The sequence below is a fragment of the Strongylocentrotus purpuratus genome, unplaced genomic scaffold, assembly GCF_000002235.5.
Source record: "Strongylocentrotus purpuratus isolate Spur 01 unplaced genomic scaffold, Spur_5.0 spur5_scaffold_18, whole genome shotgun sequence".
In the NCBI taxonomy this organism is placed as follows: Eukaryota; Metazoa; Echinodermata; class Echinoidea; order Camarodonta; family Strongylocentrotidae; genus Strongylocentrotus; species Strongylocentrotus purpuratus.
In genome coordinates this window covers 30,944,510-30,952,931 of record NW_022145603.1, presented here as the reverse complement: position 1 = coordinate 30,952,931, position 8,422 = coordinate 30,944,510, and positions in this window count along the sequence as shown.

Sequence of the window (8,422 nt, the reverse complement as noted above, 5' to 3'; positions counted from 1 at the left end):
GAATAAACAGTACTTACCAAGACAAATATTAACGCTCAAACTTGAATTGCAGAAATGTGTAAGAGATATTTCAATTAGAGTAGTCGTGGTAGGTACAGTTAGAAACGCTAATGCCTGATTTGGCAGTGCATATATCATGCACAAAGTGCATCTTGCCACGGTAATATTATGTTTGTAGGTTCGCCCTATTGTTGTGTTTCACATAAGTTGTCCTGGAGAAAAATTAGTTATCTCCCTTGAAAGTTAGGAGTCTCAACATGAGCTATATGAGCTAAAGATGAAGGTTATGAAAAGATTTCTATAAAATGTTTATATATCAATTGGAAAATGAAGATGTCATTGAGAAAAGGAATAAATAATAAATAATGATGATTTCTTGACAACAGAGTATTTGATTTCAATTTGTGTTTTTGTATTGGAATTACAACAAATTAGAGAAAATGTGATATATCTCTGTGGTAACAGCTGAAATTTACAGATGTATTGGTACATTTCTGAATATTTGGTCATATACAAGAATATTGTACTAGAATGTGTGTTTAAGGCTGAGTTTTGGTGAAGGCAAAGGTTGTTTCGATTTGGACGACTGAATACACTCTAAATTTTACATTTGTATGTGCTTGTGTTCAAACGATTCAACCATTTTTTTTTCTGAACTGTTAGCAGCAGCGTGTCTACAAACGGTTACTTATCTTGACCAATTTCAAAACAGAACCATTCAATATATAACAGTAAGAGACAAAACTGTTTGCTAATTTACCTGAGTTTTAATTGTGTGCGTGTGCCTATTGAAGTTCCCATTAAATTGCCCATTAAAGTAACGCATTAATTCATATTTCAAATCCTTTGAAGAGGACTTAAAACCATCGGTCCCCCGGTTGCTTCTTAGCAGTTAGGTAAAACTAATAAAACAAAGAGACAAACCAACCAACCAATACTATTCGTATTCATATCACGTGTCAATGCTTGTAGACTCTCAATCCCAAAGAGGGGCCAACCTAGTGACGTTGAAAACAAAGAATAATTTCTTTGAACACAGTGCCTTATTTGTAAATTATCGTAAATTTCCTTTTTCTAATAGAATTGTAACATAAGCTAAGTCCGTTTTTATTAAACCTATAATACGTATTTCGCCTTTACAATAAACATGGTTTAATTTGTTTCGGTATCTTCCTTTCCATCGTTTATTTTTGTAGACGGTCATACAAGTGCTTGCATCCTTGTATTTTTTCTTACTTACCATTTATTTACAAAACAGGTAATGGTTTTATACTTCATAATTTCCATGGTCTCATTTTCTTCCTGTGCATATCCGACATGTCCGATGAGCAATAAGCAATATACTTACTTGAACATCAAAGTTGTATACAGTGTGAAACAATTGATCATCAATTAGTTTTTTTTGACATGTCATTGTATTTTTCAGAATTGTACATAGATTGTTCTAAACTGGAAAAGGTAAAGGCACTTACTCAGAATCATTATTTGAGCGTTTTTAAGCTTATTTCTATGTTTTTCTTAAAGTGTCGACATTGCATGTATTAATGATTTAACAAGTATCTGTATCTTTCTACATTATCAGTCTAGTGCTCACATGTGATGGTGTAGTTCTTTTCTTATACTAGGTGTACATTCTCATTCATATCCAATCCACAATGATATACATCATAATTAAAAACACATATTCAAATAGATCATGGAAGTCAAGATATGCTGTGAAAAAAAATTGTATTTCTTTAAAGAAAAGCATTTAAGAATTATTCTCTTGTGAATAATTTATACATATACTTTTCTTAAATGGTGTGAGTTTAATATAAAATAATTACGCATGATGTGTTTCTGATGAGAAATAATTATAACATTGCTTAATTCATCAGTATCTTAAAAGATTTCTTTTTTATTTGTGTTAACTTTGTATTGTCCTATACGCATTTGACCTAAAACATGTACGATTCTCATCTGTAAGCTGCCTGGTTTCTAGTGATAAATTATTGGCTGTATTTGTGATTTTCTTAGAATGTCTATTAAAATAGCAAGGATCAAAGAGCATGATTAACTGTTACTTCAAAGATTGTGCTGCATTTCTTCCTAAAATAAAAGTTAATGAATGTATATAAAATCCATCGACTCATTTTTTTTTCTTTTACCAGTTATAATCACCTATGGTTTTGTGTGATTGATGTTTGAGGGAGACTAGAGCCATGTACAACATTAGAAAGCAAACTTTGAGAGAGACTGTGTGTGAACATGTAGTTACGAGAGCAGTTAGACAGTTTCCGTAACAGTTCTTCTACAGCGTACATAATAATTTACATCATTTCATGGAAGTCACGGTTAAAAAAAGATAAATTTATGAAAAGCATTGTCAAATTATGCCGCTGTGATTGGATTATTACATAATAATAATAATAATAATAATAATAATAATAATAATAATAATAATAATAATAATAATAATAATAATGATAGTGGGTTCTTTTATAGCGCTCATGTCAGTCAGATTTGACCTTCCTGGCGCTCACGATTATAGACTGTTCTAAAATGGCGTCAGTTCAATCACAATAATTATCATTTAAAATTACTATGTATATACATGTATATATGAATATATAATATATAAATATATATATATACACGTATATAAATATATATATATAGTGCGTTCAAAAATTACCTTCAAATCCATTTATGGGTGCTAAAAGGGCACTAAAAAGGTCATTAAAAAATAAGACCAATAATTATGCACTTTTAAGGCATTGGCGGTCTGAAACAAGAACTCAAGTGTCCCTCTTGTCACTGAGAGAAGAAAAGTCATATTCCGATAGTTTATGTTGCATCTACATGTGCCTATTGGACTATACCTTTCTTCTTTATCAAAATAAACGGGCCTCCTTTAATACTTTGATACTTGAAATTTCACCTGACTGTATGCCTTGCTCTTCTGAAAAAGGTTCTTTTCTGAAAAATGCAGATACCTCTACTCATAACAATTAATGCCCTCATTATTATGTGAAAGAAACGTAAGAAAAATACCTTCTCATTGGGTTTGAAAGTTTTCGTTTTATTCAAGTCATGCTTGCATGTAATCAGAAGATTTTCATTTTTCCTCTCCACAATCTGGCTCAAATGGACTTTTACATGCCATTTCCAATCAATATAATGGTGCTTAGTGAAGCGTGTTATGGTTGGCTGTGATAAATATATCATTTGAAAGCACCCCGGCCCTGGATCCGCCACTGATATCTGTCCACTAAGTGTTCATGCATGAAGATGAAGATAGTTTTGTTTTCAACTCGTGCACGAAAGCTCTCCTGGGGCTGAAGTCCAGATTACAAGCCACACAATTGGAATTATTACATTCAATTTGTTTTCCCTTCAATAGCAAGTAGCGTCTGCATTGCTCACATGGGCATTACTTCAGTTGAACGGTGAAATCCCACATTCAGACACTGTACAAAGAGAAAGCAAATTCGATCTCACGGTGTGGTCGACCTGACATTTGTGTCGTCATTAAAGTAATTTTAAGCGCAAGAGTGCATCCTTATTGTATTTTCCTTAAATAGAAATCCGACCTTCATAGCCATGAACTTTACAATAAAGCAGGAAAGTCGGTGAAGCAGACTTGTGAAAATTGGAACAAAATCGGACAAAAACTAACAAAGTTATGAGTTTTGAAAGTTTGATCAGTTGGCATTCGAAGTGCATTCCAATCAGGGCTCAAATTAATTTTTTGTCCACGGGGGCTCTTCCAAAAAATTAGAGCCCCCGTGAGCCTACTCATTGGGGCTCTTTTAGTGCTGACGGGGGCTCTTATTTTAATACAAATTTCCATTGAATTGGTATCCATGAAACTCCTAAATTCCTTGGTATTTTATCATTATAATATATTTAAGTCGGCATTTTCCCTCTTACAAATTTACTTGTTACATAGCTGTTATTGACTTTTATCCCCGTGATGACATTCTCTCCATTTCTTCCCGTTCTGCACATAATGTCCTCCTCATTATTCGGAGCAACCTTATTTACATTCTTTCTTTACTTTTAGTCTTTACCATTTCCTTCCAAAACACACTGAGGGGCGGATTTAGCTTTTTGCTAAGGGTGGGGGGGGGAGGGGTAACCCAAATACGATGTGGAGCATATCAGGTGTATAGGTTTATGTATCCAATCAATAAGCCACTTTAGATCAGTTACAATCAATTGGGTTCATTGATATATAAATTAAAGAAATGGAGGAAAAGATCGGCTTGATGAAAGTCCTTTGATTAAGGTGCGTTAATTTGTTGTTGGCCAAGGTTATTTGAAAACATTAACTCCTCCAAGTATTCGGTCTGGTTTCCCTTAAAGTTGATACTGTTTATTTGACCTTACCCCAATAACACATCATCATGAATATGATGGATGTTGTTTCCCTCCTAACTCAACTTCTGAAGCGATTCCAAACCCGAGAAGACAAGAGGATGTATATTTGTAATAGCGCAGTATTCTAGATTTAGCTTTTGTAAGACAGAGAGTTGCCGGAATATCGCTGGCGGTAAAAAAAAACTCAGGAAATGGTTACTACTCACATCCAAATGATTAAGATCCAATAGTCCATCGAAAAGAGACACATTTATATCGTCATTCCATATGTTATGTATTTTATGCCCAGGGTTTTTCATGTCTAAATTAACAAGGGATTGTAAATGTTGAAATGAGGCTGGTCCGAGAATAATCCCGATTTTGTGTTGATCAAGAGAGTTTAGGAAAAGCGATCTTAATATTGGGGTGTTCCATTCCAGAATTCTATATAATTGACTTCCGGACAAATCAATGGTTTGAATATTGTCAAGTCCCGAAAAAGCCGTGAGCTCAAAGACCAAAAAACCCGAAATACAGATGCAGATATTTCTGTAATCAGATTACCGGATAAGTCCAACTCCGATAAGTCCAAATCTGATTTTGAGGATTTATTTGTGTTACTTGGCTGTCGTTGATTATCAGTACCTTTAAAGCCACACTGCACTACTTATAGCTACTTAATTGCTCCCTCTACATAACAAACAATGCATAATCGGTGAACATTGGTCCCCCATGATCGTCTTTTTCTTATGTTAATTGAGAGCTGACTTGATGAGATAACCACGTGCCCAGTGACCTTGCAGGGTAGTGTAATCTCTCCTATTCACTAGTATTGATGTGCCTTAATGCCTTCATGCCTTCGAAAAATTCTGGGTGAATTTTGTCTATGGGGAGATGGTTATTTGAGTTTTGTTAAATATGAGAAGACTAAAGGATGGAGGCTAACATCGACCGATTGACTATTCCCGTTTGGAAATTACATATCACAACTGCATATTCTGATATTGTCATGGTCGCAGCTACCAATGAATGGCCGTAAGCACTATTTGAAATTCATCAAAATTTGCCAGGAGCACCGGTAAATTTTGATATCCAATTTTTCTTGAAATCAGAAGTGTTGTAGGGGCCAATATTTCTAGTGCTCATCCCCAGTGTCATTTCAAATATATCAAAATTGTAAAGAATCACTATCCACCCAATTTTCAAAATTTCCCAGAACTTTGTATTACCTTTAAATAACTTATCTTTCCACACAATAACCTTAAATTCTCTAGTTTCCATGGGCATCAGACTTAATAATTATTAATAAATTGTTTTTTTCACAGTGTTGTAAGAATAAAAAAAACAGTATATATTGCGTCAGCAGGTGTAATGTATTTCTTCTCTTAAACAAATCAGAAAAAATGATGAAATCCCATGTAATCGTTAATACTATTACATAAGCTAACTGCTAACAAAACTCGCTGACTCACTGGACCGCGGGCTGGACCGACACGTAATTGTTGCCACGTGGAAGGTCGCTATACATGTACATATGAAATCTTTGATTGTTTACTTATCCCTAAGTCTATGTGTTATTGTTAGCGGACATCCCTCTGTATAATTATCATTGTGTTGTTATACTGAAGCCCTTTTTAGCTCTGGCATATTGACACTCCTGGCGCTCCTTATCGTAATTAGGGACTCTTAGTGGACTGCTACGTCTACTAAAGTCCCTAATATTACCCTGTCTTTAGCACAGCTGCCAGTACAGCGCTCTAATGTATTTTTCTTCACCTTTTTCCGAGGCGGAGTGTTGCCATTTTAATTTATGCTGCGACAAGGTTTCGAACCCCGTACCTTGTGGTTCACAGTCAGGATACTTATATTATCCACTGGACCACTACACCTCTACAATTCTTTACTTCCACTGAATGGAAATTAAAATGACGTAATTCGTCATTGTAAATAAGATATTGAATGTATTATTATATCTAAGTATTGCCAACTTTGTAAAGCGCTTAGAAACATTGTAATAAGCGCTACCGAACTATAATGTATTATAGGTTTTCCCGCCCAACTTCGTAAACTAAGCATCCGAATTAGCATTACGTTCATTCAAGTTCGTGCGAAATTGAATGACTATGTAGATCAACATTCAAATACCTAATTGCGTCATTCAATTTGATTTAGTAGCATGCGATTTCATACTCTTGACACGGAGACGTGCAAAACGAGCATTTAATTTAGAAAAGCGTGCAAAGAGCATTCAATTTCGCGCCGGACAGACGGTGGTATGTCTTCGTGCATTCAATTTCGTGATTAGGCATACATATGTGACATTTGTGCATTGCTTTTCATTTGATGTTAATTTGTCACTTAATATACTTCTGTTTGAATAATTTGATGCAAAGTTTACTTAGACGAATGACATGCGTAATCGTTCTGTCATTACACAGGTAACTGTTCCCAGAGAAGGTGCACACTTTTTTTCTCTTCTAAGCACAAGCTATTTATAAACAGATCTTGGACAGAGAGGTAGAGCGACATGGTCATGATGGAAACAAAATACAATGATGAATAAAGAAAAATATTTTAAATTAAAAGAAAGAAAAATCACCTACTCAATCAAGATTGATCAATACAAACCATTAATAATGAAAAATATGAAGATATAAATAAAGTGATGTTTAAACAAAAATAAAGAATGTCGAAAGAAAGAGAAAACATAAAATGCAATATGAATATATCAGATAAATAAGAAGATTGTATAATTTGAAATCATGTCAGAAAAGATCATAGAGAAAAATAATAAATAAATGAACATGAAATACTGAATATACGAATGAACATCGAGCCTCATACTATGATTATGAGGTCTAGTTTTAATTTGAATGACCCGATTGCGAAAGAGGTTGCCCATAGACGAAAATGAAACCGCAATTCACCAAAGAATTCACCTCCCACTCAACATTGCCGAAATTGAATGACCCTTACGCATTTCCAAATTGATTGAACCAAGCTTAAATTTGAATGTGCATGTTTAGAAAATTCGGTGCCTCGAAACGAAATTGAATGCAACAAGTTGAAAAATGAAACAGGGGAGCAACGAGTGGAGAAAATTTGCTCGAACATGAATGCACGTTAATGAAATTGATTGCTGCTTTTACGAAATTGGCCGGGAAAACCTATATTTATTATTATGTTATTATTATCACGAAGACGAATCGAGGGCTATGTCATTACCCAGTTCAATGTAAACAGACCAGGGAGTTAGATTGGACAGACTATGCTCATTACGTAACCCGTTACTGTAATGTTTGCACATTTCAGTAGAAGAATCGAACAAGGCTAATGAAATGGGTTTTTTTTTTTTAATATAAAAAAAAAAAAAAAAAAAAAAAAAAAAATGAAATTTAGGGTTGATTTCCCGAAAGTCATTGCGATCGTGTTAAATACTTCCCTACTAAATAGTACTATGTAAGTGAAATCAATGAACATCAATAATACTTTATAATTCTATCTCGCCTACATGCCCACATGCATGCACTCAAATCCACATTCTCTCTACAGGGGTACATATTTCCAAGATTTATTCTCTGATAGTTGCATCATATAGTCATCGCTTGTAACTTCCCTCTCTCTCTCTTTTTCTGTCTTTTTGCGTCCCTCTTTCTCTCTCTTTTTGCCTCTCTCCTTGTTTCTCTCTCTGCCTCTCTCTTCCTCTCTCTCTATCTTTCTCTCTCTCTCTCCCTCTCTCACTCTCTCTCTCTCTCTCTCTCTCTCCCTCTCCCTCCCTCTCTTTCTATTTAATGATGAGACCCTTCAAGGCAAACATCACTTGTTTAATGTTGGGTAAACCATTGTCCTGTATGAGGGTAATTATTAATGTGTGCGACAAATGTTCGGGCCATTTCCAGTCAAAGATTATAGTAATTTGAACATTTCTTTTCGAATTTCGGTCAAAGTGGATGTATGAGCAAGTTTTACCCCACATGTCTACAGTATAATACACGTAGATAGTCAAATAAAATCTTATACACGTACTAAGTAATTAAGGAGTCAATGATTTCGAGAAGAAAAAAATCGCGATACACTCGAC